Here is a 25223-nt window from a genome sequence, read left to right on the forward strand (position 1 = left end):
AGAGCCACATTATTATTTTTTAAAGAACTATACAGTGTAGATTTTCTATATGTTATCTAACTGAATAACCATGCGAATAGTTAGGTTGTTTTTAATTTTTGCTGCTTTGAAACGGTTGTATTGAGTGTAGAATTATGTTTGTGTCTTCATGGTCTTATATCTTGTGGATAAAGTTTTAGACAGGCACTCTGGTTTTCTTCAATACTGAGTTAATTTTTTTTAAAAACTTGTGACTTTTATTGCTTCTTTCAGTCTTTTCCTGGAACTTTTTTCAATGAGGTGTGCCTCCTTATCCACCATTTTCTCCTTTCTCCAACAAATTCTTGGACCTCATGCATGCTAGGCAAGCACATACCACTGTGTTATCCCCACCCCTGTGCATCTATCTTTTTAAAAACATTTTGAGATATTTCAACTTTATCATCAATACTTTGCCAAATTTTAAAAATCTACTATTTGTGATTTACAGAAATATTCTCTTGTCCTTTGATATTTCCTGTTCATAGTACCTTATTCCTGTTTTATAGATGCACTATTTTCTTACATATCTTACATACATTACTGAGACTTTCCACAAGTTTCTTTTTTCTTTCCTGTCCCGTTTCTTTGCTTTCTATAGCCTAGATTTTTATTTCTATGACTAAGGTTTTTTAGCTTACTTTTTTTTTTTTTTTTTGATCAGGGTCTCACTATGCAGTTCAAGCTGGCCTTGAACTCTCTTTGTAGCCCAGGCTGGCCTTGAATTTATCACCATTCTCCTGCCTTAGTCTCCTAGGTGCTGGGTTAATAGGTGTGTGCCCACTATGCCCAGTTTTAGGTTAGTATTGAACTCTTGCTGTACTGGGGCTTTGCCCATGACTAGTTGTTGAACTGTGAGAATACCCACACAGCACTGGTTTTATAGCTCCCCAAGTTATTGCAGTGGCTTAGGGCAGAGATAAGGCAGCATATGGCCTGACTGCCTAATCTACTTCACAGATAACGCTGGTAAATAAATTCTTAGAACACGGACAAGATGGTTTGTTCCCATATCACCTATTGCTGTGTTTGTTTCACAAACTGAGTTGTGTGATTGTGTCAGATACTATATAGCCTGTTACGTCCCCACAAAGCCTCCTACGCTCAGAAGTGGGGCTTTTGAGATGTGATTGGATCATGGTGTGATACTCATCCGTGGGTTAGTCCACTGATGAGTTTGGAGATAAACATGATGATGGGAGGCAAAGCCTAGGAGGAGGAGGTGGTCGCTGAGGGCCTGGCCTGGGAGGTTTATCTCCCTCCTCCTTTGATCACTCTCTGTTCCCTGATTGCCATGCTGCCTGCCTGGAGCCAGCCGATTGTGGACTGCAACCCCTACAAACTATGAGCCCAAATAAACCTTTCCTCTTTACAGTTGTGGGTGTTGGGCACTGTGTTTCAGTGCTGAGAAAGTAATGTAAGCCACAGATCTAAACCCTAACATACAGCTGTTATCAGACACTGGGTTCGAGGGGAATTGATGCTATTCCAAAATAACAAAATCTGTGTGTGCTCAAGTCCTTTACACTATATGGTGTAGTTTGTTATTCATTATTCAACCTCCCTCGACCCCTCTTCTTTCTTTTATAGTCTCTAATAATTTTCATTCTACTCTCTACTCATGAGATCAAGGTTTTTAGCTCTCACGTATGAATGAAAACATGATATTTGCCTTTCTGTGGTTAGTTTATTTCACTCAGTGTCTTCCAGGCTCATCCATGTTGCCAAAAATGACAGAATTTCTTATTTTTATGGCTGGACAATATGGTATTATGGATATATATAACACACACACACATTTTCTTTACCCTTTCTTTCTCAAAGGAATACATTCTAGTGCTCTATGTCATAGTACCTTCACAACTTAGCATGTATTTATAAATAACTAGGAGAGTGGACTGGGCAGGCTCCCAATACAAAGAAATAATAAATGTTTAAGGAGACTGAAATGCTAATTGCCTTGACTTAACCATTAGATATTATACACATGTGCCAAATTATCACAGGTAGCCCATAAATATGTGTGAGTATCAAATGAAAGGTTCTTGCCCTAGAATAAATTATCATATGGTTATGGCGGCCATCTAATGTGGTGGAAGGTCAACACAGGACCGCCTACCACTTCCTGCTTCTTCCTCAGCCTTAATTGCAACTCCCCTTCCCGTTTTTTTCGCGAAGAAAACTCCAATCAGCTCCTTGTGCTTCATCAATGCCCGCCCTAAGCACCGCCCCTGGTCAGAGGTTATATATAGATCCCATGCCCCACATTCAGGCAGAGAAAGCGAGACTGCTGGCGGTCATGGAGTTCTGTGCATGTCCTTGGAGTAAAGGCTATTTTTACTTTATATTCTCTTTTATCAGGCAGAAAAAAGAAAACTCTTACATCGAGTGTCAAATAGAAAACCCCAAAAATAGTGGCATTGTGTTTGCGTTAAGGTATACACACCTCCCCATATATTTATTTACTTATTTTTTGATACCAGGAATCCAACTCAGCACCTTGTTGCTTGCCCTACAAGTTCTGTACCCCTGAGTTATATCCCTGGTCCAACCCATATATTTTAAATAATCTGTGTAATGCTTGAAATACCTAATATAATGCAAATACTATATAAATAGTTGTTACACTATACTGTTTAGGGGGAAATGGCAAAAAAAGGAAATCTGTACATGTTCAATACAGATGCAGGTTTTCTATCTTTTGGATTTGTTGAATAAAGCCGTGCATACAAAGGTGTTGGATAATGAAAAGTCAACTGTGTTTTGGGTCTCCTGGGGCCTCTACAAAGTTTGGGACCTCTGGTCTAGAGGAAGGGAGTGAAGGCTGTGTTGTCTTGGATTTATCTACTCTTCTCTTGGTCATCTATTCTGCAAAGATGAAATAAAAAACATTATTTCCATTATAAAATAATATCAGTGTGAGAAAACTTTAGTACATTTCTTTGATAGAAGAGAATAAACTGCATTTTATGGTAGGGATCTGGGTAGGATATTTCATTTTTTAAAAGAACAAGAAGAGTTAAAGAGATGCTACTTTATAACTCCCCATGTCTTTCAAGTCTCATTCAGTTTTCTTCTGTAAAGCTTTTTGCTTGTTTTTGTTTTATTTGTTTTGCTTCAGCTGAGTTGAAGTATGAGGATCTCTGTAAACTTACCTGCTTATTTCCCTCCTTAGTGTACTGGGAGAAATCTTTACCAAGGGACTGAAGAATGCAGTCTAATCAAAACTGAAAACAAGCAGCAATAATAGAAATGGCTTTGTACATAACACTTAGCGTTGACTACCTAGGACTAGGTCTTTGGATTCAAAAGTTACAGGACATTTAACTTTGGGTATTCAAAAATTCCTAGATACTTTTGTGGCAAGACTCCAAATTTAGTTTTGGATTATATGTTGTAAGCCATCAAATATATTAGAATAAATTTTTTAAAGCTTAGTTACAATGTTTTTATAGACACTTTTTTCATGTGGGGGTGGAGGAAGACTGATTCACATTCATTTTATTTTTAGATTTTCCTGTCTTTTCCCTTCCTCTGTCTGCACTCTGTAAACAGAAAAACAGGATTTGGATCCTCTGTAGTGAGTAATAGCTGCCCAGAGCTATGGGTGCATTTTGCAGTTTGTCAATGACATCATGCACGGAACCCTGGGGCTTCATTCTCACCATCTGTCATGTCACTAGGAGGCTTAAATATAATTACAGCCCATGTGACAGTTGCACACCCATTATTTCTCACATGCATAATCAGTGACTAGTTGTGCCCCCCTAATTAAAATGGTGTTAGTATCTCAATTATCTACTTCAGTTTTTAAGGGCTTTTATTATGTAACTATGAAAACTTGCTTCAGGCGGGGATTTAACATGTCCATGGCAGTGCTCAGCGGGTGTTAGAGGATTGGAGAAATGTGTGATAGTGTGTTGTTCTCTCTTTTTTTTTTTTTTTTTTTTTTTTTTTTGTCTTTTTCCTTTTTTATCGGTACCAGGGATCGAACTCATGACTGCCTGCTTGCAAGGCAGGTATTTAAACCGCTGAGCTAAATCCCCAGCCCCTAAAAGTGTTGTTCTCTCTTAAACTCCATTTCTGAGCATTCTGAAAGCACGCTTGGGAACAAAATTGCTGACTGATAGAAGATGTATATAGACTCATGGTGCTTTGGAACCACATTCAGTTGGACTGCCTCATGTAAGTTATACTTTGGAGATCAAAAGGGTTGAGTCAGTTTAAAATTTAAAAGCGTGGCTGCAGGAGGATGTCACCTGAAGACATTTTAGCAGGAAAACAACATAAGCAGCAATGTAAATGGTCATCTTCTGGAATTAAAACTGTTCTAGAAAAAGTCTTGGGGGAAAACTGCAATGCTTTTGGGTGGACCAAGCATTGGATTAACTGGCTTTTTACACGTAAGCAAGGGTTATTAACTAAAAGTCAGTTTCTTAGATAGTTTGGTTTGGGAGATTTAAAAAAGAGCAGACTGTCTATGTAGTCATAGATCAGTTGAGAAGTGGAAAGAAAAAGAAAAATGTGCCTAACCTAGACTTCAGATATGTCCCAAGCCAGCCTTGCATTTTGAGAGTCAGGGATGGGGATCCTCTCACTATTCAAAGCCCTTTGAGATAGCAGCAGTGGAAGTGCTCTGTACCCAAGGTGCTCAGTAGAATATGCTGAGCCCCTAGTGTGTGCTAGTAGAAGCAAGAGCTAAAGCTTTAGTTTACGACTTTATAATGAAGACTTTATAATGAAGCCACAAATGGCCAATAGTTATGATTGCAGAAAGCAGAGCCATCAGTCATTTTTGTTAGGGTTTCTGTATTGATGAACAATGAAGGCAATATTCTTATCTCAGTTTTTCAGAACTGATTAGAATTAGATATGAGATTTCATTCCTATAAAATAAAATCTTTATATATATATATAAATATATATATATTTCATAGAGAATCCCTGAGAAATTTCTTTGTAGACGCATGTCTGGATGGTAAAAGAACTGAGTCTAAAATATAGTCAGTGTTACAAATGACAGGACATGTGACTCTGCAAAGGTTGGTTCTGGAAGTGGAATAAATCTTTAGTGGTGGACTTTTAGACTCTCAGGGATCAGTCAAAGGGGAACAACTTTTTGTCAATGGCGTATTCCCTGCATTCCTTAAATCACAGCTGGGAAGGGTTGAATTCAATACTTATGGGGCCTGCTCTGCCCAGAGGCATATTTATAATCTTCCCAATATCTTGCTGACATTTGTGTAAATATCAGTGTGCAAATATCAGCCACAACCAGCTTCCTGTGCTTTTCAAAACTACCTGTGACTAATCCGGGCTTTGAGAATAATAAGTATTGTGGGATCTGGGTATTGTTGCCTTCGTAGGCTTCTTCCTCCAGACATATAAAAATAAATAATAAATTACAATCACATTTCACTACTGCATGTGAAAACAAATACATTCATGTTATACAGTAAAAATATTTTCTTAACCTAAAATTTCATTGCTTTTCTCCTCTGTGTTTAAAAGAAAGGAAAACATTTTCATGGGCTCCTATATGTTGCATGAGCTTCCATTGCCTGAAGGATAAGTTGACCCTTAAGGGAAGACTTTTTATTTATCACAAGCTAAAATGGCCTATTCTTTTATGCAAAAATTGAAAAACATGTACTTTTACTTAGCTGATGTTCAGTAAATATTAATTGACTAAAATAGTCAGAGATATTAGACTTCTCTTTAGCAAATAAGACTAATTCTCTGCCTCCCCTCCCTCCATGTCCTTTTTGAATCTCTTTGAGTTTGTTCCTGACAGTTTGGCCCACAGACCAGAGGGCTGGTGCTACTGGAAATTTGGCAGAAATGTAGTATCTGCCGCTCTCTAATACTAAATCACAATCAGTATTTTAACAAGTCTCCAGATAAAACATGTGCACATCACTCTGAAGCACGGTTCACTTGTGATTCCAACCAGATCATTCAACACCAGGAGTCATGAGTGGGCTGATTTCCATCCATGACATTGGGGGCTGGCTTTTGCCCTTCTCCTGTGTGACAAATTCAGTTCCTTTAGCTCAGCTGTTCCCAACCGTGGTACTTAATTGTGGTGTCAACTTGAATGGATTAAGACAAGCCTTTCAGATTAGTGGAGCATGGTTTTGGTGTGTCTTGATGATTGAGTCGTAAGCTGCAAATGGAGAGGGAAAACCTACTGTGGGTTTTTCTATTGGGTTATGTCTAGATGAAATAAAAAGAGAAAGAGCCCCTTTTGCTGTTTGGAGCTCAGGTCTTCACCACCACCTTTAGATATTTGTCTCTTGAGTTTTAGTGCTGATTTTTTAACCTTTTAATGCAGACTTTTTGGCCTTTTGATATAGACTTGTACTGCACTTTGTAGTGAGCTCTAGGCTTTTACCTTTAACTCGATCCTTTGATTATCTAGTGCACAAATCGCATATATATATTTATATATATGTATATATATATAAATTACATATATATATGTAATTTTAAAAAATCTCCGATTCCTTTGATTCTGTAGACAGCCATTCTAAGCTATTTATCTACTTCATAAATTATCTATCTATCTCAGCTTAAAAACACCTGAAACCAACCATCCCCTGAAGATTCTGAAATAACTGGTTTGGTTGGGATCCTGAGGTTCAGTTTTTATAAAGCTCTCCATGTGGTGCTTATGCATCATAGCCAGAATTAGAATGAGTATGAGCCTTTCCCTGAGAGCTGTGTATCCTGATTTTGATCATGACAGCCTCTTTTTTTTCCTGGGTCTTCCAACCTTCCTAGGCTGAGCAACCACATATACAATTTAGAACTACTGACAACTTCTACTGATGACCTTGGAACTCTGAAGTATCCTCCTAACCCTGGGTTCTGGAATACTGACTGCCACCATTTCCTGCATCCTTGTTTCATATTCTGCAATCACTGTTATTCAGTCTTTACAATGATGGAATATACTATTCTTATTCTTATTTTACAGAGAAGGAAGGCTTAGAAAGTTTGGCTCTTCCCAAGGCCAGCCTATTTCTAATTCTAAGGCTTGCCTATCCTACACTATGTATGCTACCTTCTAATATTATGCTTTCTCTTAAGAAATATTGGTGATTTCTTAACTCATACGGCCAAAATCAGATTTATAATCATTCATTTTTTGAGAATTATTAGCAAAAGAACTAAAGGATAGGAAAGAATTAAACAGACAATACAATTAGACTAGTTATAATCTATCAAAGTTTGAAAATGGTGACATACATTTTTCCTCCCTGAATAACTGATGTAAAAGTTTGATTAAAGTACAAATATTAAATACTCCAGTGGTGCTCTGTGCCAGGACTGTGGAGATTACCAGGGTAAAGGGCAGTCTTTGTCCTTGAAATGGTAAGTTGAGGAGAGGACAAGAACTTGTAATAGTCCAACATATGACAGTCAGTATAATCAGGGGCTGTGCAGTGTGATAAAGTCATGCTTCTTCATCGGAGTTCAGAGGGTGGCAGAAACCAGGACAATGGAGAAAGGATTTATGGAGTTGAAGTCCAAGGATGAAGGGAGATTGAATCAATTAGGACAGAGTTGAGCTGAGACAGCAGCATAAACTCATTAGGAAGCTGGGATTTTCCATCAGAATAACCCACCTGCTTTCTTGCTGGCTGACTTGTCCTTGGCTGTGGACTGAGAATATGTGGTCTTTGTCTGACATCTAAACAAATGCTGTCCCAGCGCAGCTGAGCATTGTGATATCCCCAGTGACCTATATCTACAGCAGTGAAATCAGAGGCACAGGGTTATTTACACAATGGATGGCTCCCTGCCTCAGCGTTCACCGGCCCCTTTTAAGGTTGCCAGCACTTGCACTTCGCTTAATGTTTGAACCTAGAGAAATTGAAAGCCAAGTACTTATTTAAATATTGATCAAGCTCAGCCCTTGGGAGAAGGCAAGAAACCCGCAGCTAGTAAGGTTACAAGTGCTCACATACGATCATGGAGACGGTTTTACAATTACTAGTTTTGCTGGATGATTTCTTTTTTGCACAGAAGAGGTTTGGGGTAACTTCTTGGGATAAAATCTCATATTGCCTAATGGGGAAAAAAGTTTAAAAAAGAGAAGAAGAAACCCCTCCAGAGATTGAAAACTGGTGAGGTGAAAAGGAGAACAACAAAGGCCTCTAACGCACTGATTTTTTTTTTTTTGCCTGCTTCGAAATCATTTTTCTGTTGTATGTTGATTCAATTATCCTCCAGCAGAAATTTTAATGTTGTACTACTTTGTTTGAAAATAACGAATCTTGAGTTTTGGTACCGGGCAGGAACTTCTTTGGGCTGGGAGCTTTGTGGGATAGAATCAGCTGTGCAGAAAATCCAAGTCTGACAGCAGCACCACTGTCCAGTCTCTTTTGTCAAGGGCCAGTGGCAGCCTTTGGCTGGGAACAGAGCTAGAGACCTTCGACACCTCCTCTTTGCTTCCTCAGGCTCTGTATCAGTAAAGTGGGCTGGGAAAACAGCCAGGGGCGCAGAATGGGTGGTCAGGTGGGAAGGCTGCCTGTCCCTCTATGGTGGTGGTGCCCTGGTGGCCAGCTTGAGGGGGGGGCACATCTCTGCCCGGGGCAACTGGTCTTGTGGGGCACGGTGATGAGGGATAAAGCAGAAACTCGAGGAAATTAGGGAAAAAAGGGCAATTTTATCTTTACCTTTAAAGTTTGGTGAGAAGCATTGAGAAGCATTTATGGAGGTCTGGTTGATGAGACGCTGGTTGATGGAGACCCAGGGTGACTGAGACCCAGTGGGACAATGTGTTGGAGAATAGCAGCCTTGTTCACTGTAAAAGTGGTTACGATTTCCACAGACTTTTGAATCATGCCGACTTTAGCCACTTGCGTGCATACTCACGAAGAGCCGCAACTTGCAAAGCTCAGGGCCAGGGGCCATCAGTCTCACGAAGGCGTCTGCAGGTTTTCAAATAATGCCTCCCATTGTAATAGACCTGGGCCGTATTATGTCGCGGGTGTGGTGGCTTTTGGCCGAGCCTAGCCCGAGCCTCCCTCGGGCTTGGCACAGCTCCTCTCTAGGGTGGACCGGTCAGCCCCTTCCTCCCGCGGCGCCAAGGCGTGGGGGGTTCCTGGGGTGCGCGGGCGCCGCCACAAGGGTGCAGCCTGGCCTCGCTCGGCTGCAGGCCCGCGCCAGCCCCGGCGCGTCCCGGAGCCTCGTCGGCCGGGGGAGGGGAGCCCGGGCGACCGGCCGCGCCCGGCGGCGGGAGGGGCTGGCGGAGGCCACGGCGCGGAGCGGCTTCAGGTTTCCAGCAGGAGCCGGTGCCGGGCGCGGCGGGCGGGCCTGGCCATGTGACACGAGCCAGCCGGGGAGGCGGGGGACCCAGTGGCCGCGGGCAGCGAGGGGGGCAACACCAGAGCGACGCCGAGAGCGGCCCGGACCCCGCAGCTCCGCCCCCTCTGCCCGGCCCAACTAGGCTGCCGCCGGGCGTCTGCAGCTGGCGGAGAGGCGTCCCGGCTGCGGGCGGCTCTGGGACCGAAGGCGCGTTTCGGGGCGCCGGGGAGCAGCGCCTGGCCTGAGCTCCAGAAGCCGCGGGGCTCCAGCTGCAGGTAAATGGCTCTCAGGGTGCAGCCTCCGCGGTCGCTGCAGCCCAGAGCGGAAAAAGTTTGCCTGTCTGGGTCCGTAGGGTGCAGACTTTCTCCAGCGTTCCCGAGGACGCTGGGGTCCACAGAAGTGGACCTGGGTCGCTGCAGTGGGCTGGGCGGCCAGGGGGTGGGCGCCGCCTCCTGCCTCCATGAGGGCGCAACAAGTGCAGCGAGCTCTGCAGCCCCGCGTCGAGCAGCTGCAGAGCGCTGGGTCGCGGGGCGACTGGAGCGCACGGAGGAGGCTGTGATGGCGACCCCTGTCGTCCGCCTCTGCTGCACTGGAGGACTGGGGCTGGGGGCTCGAATCGGGTCCTAAAAGGAGCCTGGGAAGTTTACACGGCACGTCTGTGGCAAAGGGAGAGCCTGGAAGCTGGCGGCCCGCCCTTCTATCGGTGGCTGTGCTCTGGGGTGCAGGGTGCATGGAGCGATCCCCAGTGCAGACCAACCTCAGGCTCAGGACGGGAGCGCTGACATTTATTTCATGTAGAAACATTTGCTGTGTTTTAAAAAGCATTTGTGCACCTCTTGATTAGGAGCAGCATCAGAATTCAGTAGCACTGGTTGCGCTTTTTTTTATGGATTTGTTTTCCCTTGCAATGTGTGGAGTGTGGATGGTGATACCCTAACGGGGCTTCCAAAAAGTCGGAATAACTGGCCTAGACTGCCTGGGAAAAATACTTGTCTGGCCAGGACTGTGTGAAACTGGTGTTCAAGCAGCCCAGGAAACGCATCTCTGGTCTCCTGGTTGGATTTCCAAGAGAGTCCACCTTAGGGGTCCACAGCCCCCCCCCCCCCCCCCGCCCCACTTTGGCTACAGCTGGGTGGGACTAGGAAGGGGGCTACGTCTGTCCAGCCTTTCTTTCCCTGACCACTGCTTAACTTTCAGTGCCACAGATCAGGGGGTTTGGAATCTTACCTCTAGACCATGCTGCTCTGCAAAGAAATAGGAAAACAAGGAAGCTGTTTATAAAGCGCTGGTCGTTTGAGGGCCCTTATGGTCCTCGGTTTTCTGAAGTTCTGTCCTCTGGTGTTTCTAGGCGCTGAAGCTGTCCAGGTCAGCACAATCTTGTTTTCAGAGCAGAAACAAATCAGACTGGCCGCTGTCAGATTCTGTCCCTGTCATATCCACTTTGCACATGACCATTCAAGCAGAGTGATTATTTCACCTGGAAAAGTTTCCATGTCTTTTCCCTGGGTTTTTAATAAAAAAGGTTAATGCTAACAGTATTTGGTCTAACTTTAATTAATGGCCAAGCTAACCTCTTTGGAATATTTGGAGGAAAGGGAAGGAACGCTGTAAATGTCTTTGGAATTTTTAATGCAACTAGTGTTTCAGTGTAGTTTTCAGAGATGGGCTTTCTATAGGATTATGTGTGCTAGTTAATTTTGGTTAAATAAATAGGACCACAGATAGCATCACACCTGCTATTTAGTGGTTAGGGAAACTGAGGCACAGAGCTAGTTGCTGGGCTTGTGACTCAGATGGAGTGGCCTGGCTATGGGAAATGGAGAACAGAGAATCAGTGTTTGTCCTTTGGTTTTGAGTGTTTTCTTCCTTATCAAAAGCACATAATCTTGCCAATCAAGAGCAGGTTATGTAACAGATGTTTCACTAGACTTCCCTGTGAAGTGCCGCTGTCCTCTAGGCATTAAGAAATACTCAAAGGTAAACAGGTAACAGTAGTGGGTAAGTTTCTATGAAATTGCACCCATGGCTCTTCTTGGATTTCACATTTTTTTTCTTTCTAAGTTATGTAAATTTGAAAAGTTTGAAATATTTTCTGATCGTGTTGTCAGAAGAAATTATCCTTGTGGTTAAGACTTAAATTGGTGAGGAATTTCATGTGACTCTGACTAAGTCTTTTTTAATATACCTCAAGAGAAAGGAGGAAATGTGTTCTAAGAGGGTGTTAAAGCAAATAGCAGACTATACTGTTACTTTTATCCTGAGCGCTCTGTACGAAATTGGTCACCACCCTATGATCTTAACTGTAACTTCAGTGACCAAATGTTGACTCCAACAAATAAGACTGATGATAAAAGTGTTGGAAAACCCTTGCCCTACTGGGATATAGCTAAAATGGTTCTGAATAGAGCATAAATTACTTTCAGACTCCCAGGCTGCCTATAATTTTATTATGCTTTAATTTGCTGATCTGATATGACAGATCTGATTTATGTAGGTTTGGTTTAATTGCATTTATGTTAGTGTTGCTTTTAGGGGAACTCAGTAGCTATGTGATTCTCCACCACCCATCCTGTGACCTTAAAGAAGATTTGTTATGAAATAGTGAGCCATGCTGGATGACTCCAATTAAAAACAGTAGTATATCTAAAAAGTAGTATATCTAAAAAGCACCAAATTTAGGGAATTTTGCCATGTTAGAGTTGTACTCTAAATATTATGCCACTCTGTAGGGCTTGTGGCTACATCTCTTGCTCAGGCAAAGCTGGGCTGAGAGGAATTTTTCTTGCTCAGGAAGTGTAGGTCAGGTCTTATATCTTAGAGTGTTTTGCCCTGACTGGATGGTCCTCTGTCATTTTGTCTGGTCTCCACCACCCTTGGTTCTTTTGTTATTATGCAATCAAAAATTCTTAAAAGCTCAAAGCAGTGATATCCTGTTAGTTTGTCACTGTGACAGTCTATCATGTGCTTCTATTTTTGTGAAAATCTAAATTAAAATCACTTACATTCATTTAACAAATATTTATTGAAGATAGGGTGATAGTGAACACCTGTAAGCCCAGCTCTCTGGGAGACTGTCACAGGAGGATCGCAAGTTTTAGCTCAACCTTCGCAATTTTCTGACTTAGAGACCCTTCTTCAAAATAAAAATAAAAGGTTGCAGAGGTAGCTCGGTATGAATGCCTGGATATTGTAACAAACATGTACATACAATAGCAGCAACAATAACATGCAAAACATAAAACAAACAAAAAATCCAAGTGCAAATAAATATTTACTGAGGGCCTACTGAATGCCTGGCATTATTCTTTGCTTTAATTCTCTGGGCTATTGATTTCACGTCTAAGGCAACGCTTGCCAAGCATTAGATTTGTTCACGTCTCTGACATTCTCAGAGTAGGTGTTTGCATATTCCACATTAAGACGTCTGGCTGGTAAACTAAGGCATATAACTTTTTAATGTGATAGTGCATCTTAATTGACTTCTGTTTTTCCCTTGAAATTTGATCGCAAGCACAGTTGTAATTTGCTTATTTGTAGTGTTATGGCTCCTGGACTTCTTCTTCTGGATAAGCAAGATAATGAGGTTTGATATCTTTTTTAATATGAGGGATGGTGGAAAGGTAATATAATTGAATATTGGGCACATGCTCCAGTTCCAGTGAATACTTTTATCAAAAATATATTTTTATTTATCTTTAGAAATGTGTTAATCTTCTAATATTGTTCTTTCTCAACTAGTAATAATTTTAGGTTTGATTTCTACAGGGAGTTAACATAAAAGTGATACTCCTTTAAGAGCAGAAGATAATCTTCCCCTGAGTGAGGGCCAGCTCAGGTAGACAGCAGCAGTGGGACCTTGGCTTTCTGCAGCGCTACGTCCCTAAGAGACCCTTCTAAAACCAGCACACAGATTATCGCTTGCTCATTGCAAGGGACACTCTTTGTCTGAGCACTTGCTCTATGGTCATTTTGCCTTTTTAAAAATATACACTTAAAATGTTAATATGTTGCATATATATCCTTTCCGTCAGGTTTACCCACAGGCATTCCCTTAAAAATCATGGTCAAGAGATATATTGCGTACTTTAATAAAGATAAAGGTCATGGTTTAGTTCTTAAATTCACCATCAAACACTGATGATTATGCGCTTAGTGCTTAAGGCGTAACTGCTTTTCTTCCATCATTTTATAATTTAAATGACTTATATTTCATGAACTCTAACAAAGTGGCTTAGAGGGTGGACTTCAGAGCCAGACAGTGTGTGTGAGGCAGCCCTGACTTTGTCCTGGCCCCGACACCCCTCTCTCCCTTTGGTTTTCTTTGTAAAATGGCAGTAATGATGGCAACCTGCTTCGGAGCATTTTCAGTGAGTTAATTTATAGAGAGCTTTTCCAGTAGCACCTGGCAGGGAGTGTCAGAAAATGGTGGTGGTTATATTGATAACTAATGGCAAATATTCACTTCAAAAGAGTAGGAGGGCTGGGGTGTGTGTATCTGTAGTAGACCAGAGGCTGTAGCATGCTTGAGGCTGTGGGTTTGATTCTCAGCAAAACATATACAGAGCAGAAACAACATTAACAGTAGTCACTTCAGCAGGTTTTCTAGGCTTCAGAAAGCAGTGAGATGTCAGCATGACACAGGGGAAGTCGCCCTGAGCTGGAACTGTAAGGCAGGCATGGAGATTCTGGTGAGATTTCAGCGGTATAACCTTGGCAAGTAGGAACCACTTCTGGTCTCAGGTTCCTTATCCAGCAAAGCAGGAAGGATTAGACTTGATGATCTCTGTGACCCTCTCAGTGTTAGCCTTCTATGTGGTCATGGAATTTGAAAGTGAGGAAAGCATTTGCCAATTCAGCTTTCCTGTCTGGTCAACACTGCCAGGAATGTTCAACCTACAGGGTCAGTACTGTGCAGGAGGCAGTTGTAAGCTTTTGAAGGAATGATGTACCCTGATTTTTACCGGCATTGTCTTATCACACCTTCATTACCAGTCAAGTTATCTTTCTGGACTTAGTCCAGGGAGATTTAGGATGCGAAGGTCTAGATCCCATGTAGATGGGTCAGATAACTCTCCTTGTCCTTTCCTTGAGAGTTCACAGGTGGAAAAGAGGTACTATAGTTTTGGAAAAAAAAAAAAAAACAATCATACACAGGCTGATTGTTTCTTAGTACCACGATGAAAATAAATTCTGGGGCAAAAGAAGTCTCCTTAGGGTCTTAAAGCATCAGGTGAGGACCAAAAGGTTTGCACTGGGCCATGTGGTTTGGACAAAGACCCTCTGCAACAGATTTCTTTCAAATGACCCTTTATTGCCTGTTCATTGTCACCTGGTTTTTTGTGAACAGTTTTCCTCCTTTTCTTGCTTCACCAAAGTTTGATATATGACCAGTTGTCAGAGTTTCAAAGGTAGGGATGCTCAGTGATTAGTTACATGGCTGGTCATTTGCTTTGAGCACTTAATACAGGATTTCAAGCCTGGTTGTTTATTGGAACCACTTTGGTTCTGAGTCTCTCAGGTGAACCTGGCATCATTTTTAAAAGAGGAGGTTCCAGTATCCAGCTGGGTTTGACTGCCAGGTCCCTAACTTTTAGGTGTTCTTCATCAAATGGTGTCCAGGGGAAGGGTCGTCAGTACCTGCCACTCCTTCTGGAAGTCCTTGTGTGCTGTTGTGTACCAGCCCTGCTCATGCTTCTTGTGGACACTGCAGTTCCATCAGTCAGGGCTGCTCACTGCCCACGGAATGTGCCTTGCAGTCAGTTCCCCGTCTATGGGCTCTGCTTTGTTGGAGTCAGATGGAAAATAGAAAAAAAACATTCATCTGGATGAACATGTACAGACTGTTTTCCTTTAACGTTATTCTGTAAACAACGCAGGGTAACAACTATTGATGTTATAGATTTAGATTATATTAGGTATTATCACAAATCTAGAGATGGTTTAAAGTGTATAGGAGGATGTACATAGATTATATAAAATAGTGTCATTTTATTTGAGGGACTTAAGTTTTCTTGGGTTTTGGTATTCATAGGTGTCCTAGCACCAACCCCTTGTGGAGGCTGAGGGACAACTGTATTTTTAACTTCTTTGACTTTCTTTGTAAAATAAGCCTTTTTTTCTCCCTAGGGAAAATCTGTTGCAGTCCTCAGAGCCCAGCTCAAACCACTTCCTTTCTGACACGTCCAACTAAACTAGTAGCAATGGGAATGTTTTCCTTTCTGAACTCCTATCACCCTATTGCTGGTCCCTCTTATTTATTCCTTATTATATGGGCTCAATGTGTGTTCTTGGGTGAAAATCTCAACTTTCCAACCTAACTGTAGTTCCATTGATGGCAAGAATCTTGATTTGGGCTACTTTGTAGGGAATGCAAAGGAAAAAAAAAAACATATTGCTTGGTTAGTTTGCCAATTGTCATCTTAAGTCCCTCTAACTCACAGCACAGCACGAACAATAATGGTGCGTTGCTGTGTGTCAGGTGTGGATTGCACTGGAAAATCCTAGGGTACAGAAGAGGGCATGGTTACTTAGGGAGCAGATGACAAGACGTTGCAGATATAAAGGAAGATTTTGTGGACCTCCCTAAGCAAGTTCTGTCATTAGGTCTGGAGAATGAATGATTGGAACCTGAGTCTTTGGATTTAAAGAAACCTAAAGAGTTTCGTGTAGTCTTTGGCAGATGCCCATTTTGTTTGAATAGCATAACTCCAAATGGATGAGCAGTCTGTCCTAGAATACATGTAATAATAAGGAACTCAGAATCCTAAACATAACTCCAGTCTGTCTTTGGAAACCTTAGACTTAAAAACAATTCTTCTCTATACTAAATTCACCATAGTTTTGATGCTTCAAGAACATTTTGAATAATGTTTGCTGTATGACAGTCCCTTAAATTTTTGAAATTTACTGACATATCTGCCTTTAAGCTCCTTTGTTGAGGTTAGAGGAAAAAAAAAAAACCCTTGGGTTTCTTCAGCCGGTTGTGATATGATTTGAAAGCCTCTTACCATCTTAAATACAGCACCTATTCCATCCGGTCTGCTTCCAGAGGGCAATCCTTCTAGATGACCCTGACCACGAGGAGGACCATAGAATGCCCTAGCCTCGCTGAGACAACTCTTCCTTCTAGGGAAGGAGTCAGATTCATGGCCAAGAGTGGCAGCTGCAAATACGAAGGGTGCCACTTCTACACCATCTTGTTCAAATGCCCTAAATTTTAGAATCCATTTCCATGTGTTTCTCTCACAGGTTGGAAGAACTTAGTAAGGAAGTCTATGTAAGTTGCTGAGCATGAAACCTAATGTAAAGTACTTCCTCAATAAAGGGTGGGTTATAACTATTGTACTTCTTTATGGCTCATTGATATTTGAGCTTAACAGTCACCTGTCAGTTACAGTTTCTTTTTATGCTTGTTGCTCCTCAGCTAAGTCACATTCATAGACCTGCATAAAATTGGTTTTTCAGTCCTGTGACTAGAACTTAACATTCACCTTAAATATCTTTTATATTTATCTTAAATATTGTCTTACATTTATTTTCCTGCATGTGATCATTTGTTCTAGCATTTCAAATCTTTTAGTTTGTTTATAAACTTACTGTATTCACTACCACTTTGGGTTTCAAGTTATACGCAGGTTTGATACATTTTGCTCAAAGATATTAAAAAAAAAACCCTCATTTTCTAGGCTAAAGTCTAAGGCAGAGCTATTTGGTGTCTGTACAAACCAGATTAATGATTATTAGTTTCAGGTAGATTTGCTAAATTCATTCAACACTTATTTGGACCAGCATCTGATTCTGGATACATACTATATTTAATTTACCTCTTTACAACATGAAAGGGGTGGTTCCTACTCTTGGAGAGCCCCTAGTGGGTCTGTGTATTCTCTGCTTCTCCTTTGAACTCATATACCAGCCCTCCACTTGCTTGTTCTATGGTCTCATCTAGGATCAAGCAGAAATGCCTGTTGTCTAGAATTTGTAGACTCTGACCCTTTTCAAAATTGGAATATGTGCCTGTCTCTTGTCAGGAATCCATCTGATATTCTTCAAGCGTTTGACAAATTATAATTAGGAAATTGCATCAGATTCTTTCCTATCCTGGCCTGTCCAGATGGCTGGAACTTATTCCAAATAACGTATACTCCTTTGCAATTGACTTTCTCACTTAAAGATATTCTTTCTCTCCTCTTTAATTGAAAAGTTATTTCTCTTTTAAGTGGAGACACAATTCCCAGGGGACTCAGAGGAATTCCCCTTATTTACTTACCACTTTACTTTGTCATCAGTCCTACGCAGATGTATCCTTTCTTGATACTCTGGCTTAAAAAATAAATTGAAATAAACATGTTAATATCCTGAACTTTTTGGAAAACTTCAGATTGTTTGCACCTTTATTCTGTCTGACACAACTCTTGAGAGCAGGGCTCTCTTTCATTTTTTTCTTGAAAAGGGTCCAGGAAAAGGACAAAAGCAAAGTCATTCATTGTATTTGTACAAATGCAAACAGTTCAAACCAAAGCTTCAGAAGGTTTGGCTTTAGTCATGAACTCATCGAGTACAATAATCTCTTTGTATCTCTGTAGCATCATTGTATTTCCCAAATAGGTTTACGGTTATTCTCTGAACAGTTATGTGTTGCAGGTGCTGGTTTCATTGATTGTTAGTGAGGTTTGGTGGAGGTGGAATTTGGAAGGGGTGGGGTGGTGAGGGATGAATGTTCAGACTTACTGTATGCAAAAGTGCAAAGTGTCTTTCTTTTACTTTCAGGAAGCTACCTTCATATGTGAGATGCAGCTCTACTAATTCCTTAAGTGTTGCCTTTCATGGAGTTGCCAAGTTTGCAAGTTGTCAAAAGTTCTCAGCAATAGATTTCTGGTTGTTGCTTTCATACCAGTTATTATGTCCCTTAGAGACTTAGCAAGTTTCCTACCAGCCACTCCCTGGGCTTAAAGGCAAAGAACAGCATACAAAACCTATTATGAATGCTTTGGTAGGGTTTTAACTTATTGATTCTCAAAGGAGTAAAATAGAAGCATTTCTCTTTAGTTGTATGCTTGCAATGTTAAATTATTATGCAAAATACTTGTATTTTATTTTTTCATCTGGTCTCCAGAGATACTGATAGCTTACTCAATGATAATAAAGCAGTGTCAAGGGGTTCTGTTGTTTTATTCAAAGGGTCAGATTTAGACAGAAATTTATTAGGAAACAAATGTCTCATGTCCTTTGATTCTTAGTTTTCTCATACAAATGTGCTAAAATCTTTGATAAAAGGCGATAAACATTTTACCCATAGATAACTTAGATTATCTTCTTTATAGCTACAGAAAATCTTAGGCTAACTTTTCACTTGGGCTGAACTAGGGGAAACTCACTTTATCATGAGCAGTTGGAAGACTGCTAAGAGTAATTTTGATATTGGTTTCATACTGATATATCTTATAGATATATATTGGTTTGATACTGGTATATCTTATAGATAATATCAGAAATTATCTTAAAGTTAAAAACCAAGAGTAAGATTTTTCTTCCTCGTTAGCTATTGCTCATCAGGTACTTGTCCACCAAGGTGGACAAACAGCAGTAGAAATTAGAAGTAAGGTGAGATGTCTGGTTTTAAATGAATTTTAATGCAGTCTTTACAGTGTGAGTTGGAATCAGTTGCTGGTGTTTTGTGCCACTCATTGTAGCTGGACAATAGATTGTGTCCAAGAGGAAGGTTTTAAAAAGATTATCGGTCTGGGTAGAGCAAAGGTTGGATAAGTGGAATTTGGGTTGACATCTTACACTGTTCCTGATACGTTGGGTGGGTCATGTCACCTCCCTGGGCCTTGGATCTTGGCTGAAACCCAAGGAGCTGAGGCCAGCCCATCCCCATAGTCTGTTTCATCTTTCAAATTTTGCTTCTCTTTGGAGGGAAGGATGGTATCTCAAGCCTCTTTGGGTTGTGAACATTATGCTTGGTCTCCAGAGCACATTCACTAACTTGACCGGCAGTCTCCAGGTGAGGTTGTTCAGGCAGCTGAGTTTGAAGACAGTATTTCAGTGTTACATCTTTACAGGGATAAATGACTGCTGATACTTTTAGATTTCGCAGCTACAGCAGCTCATGTTGTTATTGTCAGAATACTTCTTAGGCAGTGAGGTGGAATCAGCCGGTAATAATCTTGTAATTATTTTTAATTGAGTTCTAAGATGACTGAAATGAGTATTAATTTCATTTTTAGCAGATGGAACTTAATGTACTTAACTTCACTTAGGTTGGATGGAGAGAATATTTCCTGAAACGGATGGCATTTTTGATAAATGTCAAGTCTCAGCTAACATAAGAACGTTTATAATGGTTTATTCATTCTCTCTTCCTCTTTTTTCTTACCTCCACACCACCTTGCTCTGAAGAAATGTGGCAGATTTGCCTTCTGTTTGATTTCTCAAGAATTTGTTTTTTCCAAAAGGTAGGACAAAACTCTAAAACCTCTAGTACTATGTATGATGTAGCTCTTGGTTACTAACACTAAAGAAAAGAAACTTGTGCGTGTGAAATGCTCATGTTTTTAAAGCATAACATTCTTCCACTTTTCATAAAACCTCAAGATAAAGATATTCTGTTATGTATTAGTGATTTGGACATTGGGCATCATTCTAGTTGAGAGGTTTACTTGCTGACTTTAGGGACTGTAAGCCCTGTTAACATCCAGCAGTTCTGCCGAAAGCTTTTCTGCTTCAGGGCTTTTCAGAGGTTCGGTTTGCTTTTGAGTCCTCATCCTATTGAGTTTGGCTAGGGAATTCCTGGGAGGCAGGCACATGCTGGGTGCCAGAGGATTTGCGATGAGAGGCTTCCATGAAGGAGCTCTCAATGCTGCACAGTCAGCCACCATGACAACCGATAAATGTATACGTGCCAATATGGCAGAAGCCTGAGAGAAGCTATTTTTGCTTAGATGAAGCACACCACGGGGATGGGCTGGCCTCAACTCCTTGGGTTTCAGCTAAGATCCAAGACCCAGAGAGGTGACATGACCACACAACATACCAGGAACAGTGTAAGATTTTGGTCTCTATGCTTGATGTGATAGTTTAGTTTTTGCCTATAACAGTGTTTTTGGTTTTTTTTTGGTACCTGGGATCAAACTCACGACCGCGCACTTGCAAGGCAGGTGCTTATGCTGCTGAGCCAAACCCCTGGCTATAACAGTGTTTTGAATGTAATCTATCAGTATGTGTGTGCCTCAGTGATGATATAAAATCTGTGTAGTTTGTCTTAAGTTATAAATATAAGTGGAGGAATATCTTTGAGGTGTTACAATTCAATCACAAATCTTACACTGCTTTAAAACTTGTTTTTTGAATCCAGGTAATCACTTGTTAATAAATAATAATAACATTATTATTATTGATAAAGTTGAGTTTGTAAATAGGTTGAACATTTACAGTGGTTATTTGGGAATGGAGAAAGCTTAGATGTTACTAAACAGTAAAGATCGTTCTTGTGTATAACAGTTCACATGAGCTGAAACGTGAGTTAGTGGCAGAATGCTTGCCAAGCATGAGGCAGGAGGTCCTGGGTTTGATCTCCAGTGCCATAAGTGCACGTGTGTGTGCACACACAGACACAGACACACAAACAGCAACAAGAACCTTATTTTGAGTTATTTTGGCAATTTGTTTATAATTTATCCCTTATATATTTATATGTTGTATTTTTTATATATAAATTATATATATTTGTATGGAAAAGCATAGTTTTATGTATGATTACTGAATCTATTTATAGACATGAGAACTAAATCAACTTTATGGAATTCTGGAAATGTCTGATAATGGTGTGCTGTTTCTCTTGAGATGCATGGTGGTGCGCACCTGTAATCCTAGCACTTGGGGCTGAGACTCCAAGATTGCCAAGTTAAAGACCAGCCTGGGCAATTTAGCAAGACCTTGTGTTTAAGAGAAAATTTTTAAAAAATGGGTTGAGGATGTAGCTCAGTGCAAAGGCCCTGCATTCAATCCCCAGTACTGAGAACAAAACAACAAAAAAACCAAATTGATTCCCATGTTTTTGTCTTCAGTCCCGGGCCAACCCCCTACAACTCTGAATTGCATCGAAAACTACAGTTTAAGCCAAAGCTAACCCGGGACATGTATTATGTTGCATTACAGTGCATTATGTTGCCTTAGCAACATGCAGGTGCTGTTGGGGACACAGTGAGTGCATGCCGGTTTCTATGTATTTTGTGGCACAATGTGATTTGAAAAGTTTAGTACTTATGAAATCCTTCTGTGTCATAATTGAATATCACTAAACTGATGGAGCATTTAAAGTCACACAGTGTTTAGGAGATACTAATTGAATGAATCACCAGCTCATGTGTTGTTTTGACAGGAAGTGTATCATGTCTCAATAATTTCCTTAACATTTTTTCCTGCCAGGTGCCTGTTTTCTTCTTGTTGTTAACTTATGCCCTTAGAATTCCAAATATGTGGCTGGTTTTCCTTAGCGATACACTTTCACGGCTCTTTTTCTTTTCCCCCCTCCTTTAGGGTAGCTGGTGCACATTTGTGGTATATGAGCAGCAGTTTCAGGGCTGGTGTGATACCTGACCAAGATGCCTTTGTCTGGGGAGCAGATCTTTGTGGTCTCAGCACACAGGATTGTACAAAGTGGGTTGCAAATGTGTCTGTCGATAGATTATCAAAGGCCAAACTTGCCAGAAGTATTGTTCATTCTGTTATCTATGGAGAGGTTAGAGGGGGTTTCATTTTTCTATTTTGTGTGTTTCTGTCTAAACGCATGTGTAAAAAAACCCTATTTTTACACTGGGCCCAGGTTACCTTGAAATAAAACAAGTTAGAAAACACTTTTTCTAAATTAAGAAATTACACAAATGTGTTCAGAAACTTATGCAGCTATTTTGAATATTTGTGTGTAGGCTTTTAGATATTTGGATCTTATTTTTCTGACAAGTATTAAAATATGTGTGTGTGTATTTGTAAATTTATATACATTTTATCATAATAAAACATTTCGCAAATTCTATTGATTTTTGTAGGTGACCTTTATAGTTTAATTTATTTTTTGCACGTGGTTTAAATATAGTGATTTAATAACTAGGATAAGTTTCGATTTATATCTCCTATATTTCTTTAATAGGTATAAAATTGTCACATTTTAAGTACAAACATATAAGGACAAACACAGTAATTTCTTATATAAAAAATGTTTTTTCTGCCATAATCCTTCCATATTTGTAATGTGGAATTACATCACTGGACATTTAAAGACATGTAACTTTGTCATGTATCTCATGTAACACTGGAGATTATAAGTAGATTTTAAGAAGGTATACTTGATAAAGTTGATATTTTTGTAATTAGAGATAATCCTCCTACTCTACATCAGGATAAGATTTTTATTGTCCCCAAATTACTTTCTATACTGTGTTTTAAGTGATGGTGACCCTAGTCCTCAGTTTCTTCATCTGTCACCTTCCTTGATTGTGTGATCAACATGCAAACAGTGGCATGTATGACCTGAAAAGTTCCAAAGAAGGTTAAATTGATTAAGCATATTTTATATCTCTAGATCAGAATGTCATTTAAGTATCAGTTTGGCAAAGTTTTGATATTTATAATTCAAAAGAAGAGTTCCAAGAGCAAAAGTCAAATGATCATATACTCTGCTGAAACAGAACTTTATATTCATAGGGCAAAAAAGTTAAAAAAAAAGGAAAAGGAAAAAGAAAAAGTTATTCTCCTTACAAATCAACCAGCTAAGGATTCTCCATAAGTCAGCCACCTAGGGACTTATTTATTAACAGGCTACTTGTGTTTAAACTAATCCCAAAATGTAGAATCTCAAATTTAAACCTGTAATTAGAGGTACAAACCGGGGATTGAACTAACAACCTTGCACCTGCAAAGCAGGCGCTTATGCCATTGAGCTAAGCTCCTAGCCCAGCCTAGTTTAACGTTAGATAAGTTTATATGTTCCCAAGTTTCCTCATTTATAAAATGAACATAATTACCCCTTAAGGCAAAACCGAATAATTTGCTGATCAAGTGAAATAATAGATGGAAACACTTTGAAATGATACATAAATATAAACTGAAAACTACAGCTCCATTTGCAGAAAGTTATTTATGGCTTAGATTTACTATTGCTGTAAATACATCTGTGGTGACGCAGGGAATGGGATAAGTTGGTACCATGCCAGTTCCTAAGTCTCTTTGTTAATTTAATACTTATGCATTTAAGTAATGTGTAAGAAAAGTGTGGAGTCAATTCAAGTTAGGGGAAGAGATTCTTACCAGAGGCCTGTTGTGTAAGCAAAGGGACCAACAAGTGGCCGTGGTTTTTCAGGAGTCCCTAATTCTATCCTCATGGTCACAAAGATACTATTCTTATTTTCTTCAACTGTTTAACTAAAATATAAAGCCTCTTGGAAAAAATCATTTATGAAGCATTTTATTAGGCCACACTTTCCCTTTCAGGAAACTCAAGCTACCACCACCATTTTGTGTGAACATGTCCCTCATGTATTGGTGGAGCCATATGCATGTAAATGTTTGCCAGTGCTTGCCTGGAGAAATTGACTGTTTCATGGCCCCAAAGCACCAGTCTTTTCTAGTTCTTCAAACTTTGTGACTGAAAGACCGTTCTCTGTTGGATTAGTGGCCTCATGAAAATGTGATGGCGGATCTGGAGAGGAGGGGCCAGCATACGCTGTCCTGGTCTGTAACTCACTAGCACACTGCAGTGTGAAGGGTTATCTAGCCAGTGTGCTTCAGAAGAATTGTAACCAACAAAGAAAGAAACTGGGGCCTCCTGGAAGAAGCAAAAAAAGATAGGAAGAGGAAGCAACAACAAAAAGTCAGCAGGCCCCAACCCTGAGAACATTGACCCAGGGCAGGTAAATACAAAGCAGAATGAGAACAGCAAACATGCAATATCAGGCACAGTGCCAGTGGATATAAAGAGATATATTTGGGACCTCATAGATGAGTTCAAAAGTGAGATATTTAGCCAAATAAAGCAAGATATAAGAAAATTAATAAAAGAGATACTAAGCATCCCTCAAGCAGACACAGACGGAAGAAGGGAGGAACTCAAAGGAGAGAGCCATTTGATGAAGAATATAAAAAAAATATAGAATACATGAAGCAGATTCAAAGAGATTACCAGGAAATTAAAAACTATGGAAAGATGGCAAAGTAGCTTGAAAGAAAGTAAGGATAGATTATCCAAACTGGAGGACAATTTTGCAATGTGGGAGTATGAAAGGGAAAATTTTTAAAAAATAACAAGGAAACAAGAAGTAACAATACAAAGGCTAGAAGATGACAAAAGGATCTATAACGAGAATAAGAAATGTAAATGAAGAAGCTGGGATACAAACTACAAAGGTTATTCACAGAAATAATTAAGGAAAACTTTCCAAACATAGGAAAAGGAAATGATATTCTGATATATGAGGCATACAGAACTCCAGTCACCTACAACCAAAACAGCTAACCCCAGGCATATAATAATCAAGATCCCAGAAATTCAATATAAGAACAGAATATTAAAAGCTATTAGAGACAAGAAACAGAAAACCTATAAAGGAAGGCCCATCAGAATCACGGCAGACTTCTCAACACAAACCATCAAGTCAAGAAGAGCCCGGAGCGAAATATTCCAAGCCCCGAAAGAAAATAACCTCCATCCCAGATTGATATGCCCTGATAAACTGTCTCTAGAAATTAGTGGAGAAACAAGATGCTTCCAAGACAAAGAGGAACTTGGGAAATTTGCAACCACCAATCCAAGTCTAAAGAGAATACTACAGGGCATTCTAGAGAGAAAAGTACTAGGATTCCAGGAACAGTGGCAGAGAGGCCTCAATGAATGG

General features: G+C 40.3%; 1 protein-coding gene across 3 annotated transcripts in view; it reads left to right on the plus strand.

Annotated features, from left to right (window-relative positions):
• Positions 1-9475: 9475 nt before the first annotated feature.
• The window catches only part of Arhgef28 (Rho guanine nucleotide exchange factor 28), a 299340-nt gene continuing 283592 nt past the window's right edge, over positions 9476-25223 (plus strand). For all 3 annotated transcript variants that reach the window (XM_013158255.3, XM_063258338.1, XM_063258339.1), the window contains exon 1: positions 9476-9608. The gene's annotated coding sequence lies outside the window, so the exon portion shown is untranslated. The remainder of the gene's footprint in view (positions 9609-25223) is intronic.

The sequence above is a fragment of the Cavia porcellus genome, unplaced genomic scaffold (genome assembly GCF_034190915.1).
Source record: "Cavia porcellus strain 051 isolate PalLab524CR breed Dunkin Hartley unplaced genomic scaffold, mCavPor4.1 scaffold_11, whole genome shotgun sequence".
Taxonomy (NCBI): domain Eukaryota; kingdom Metazoa; phylum Chordata; class Mammalia; order Rodentia; family Caviidae; genus Cavia; species Cavia porcellus.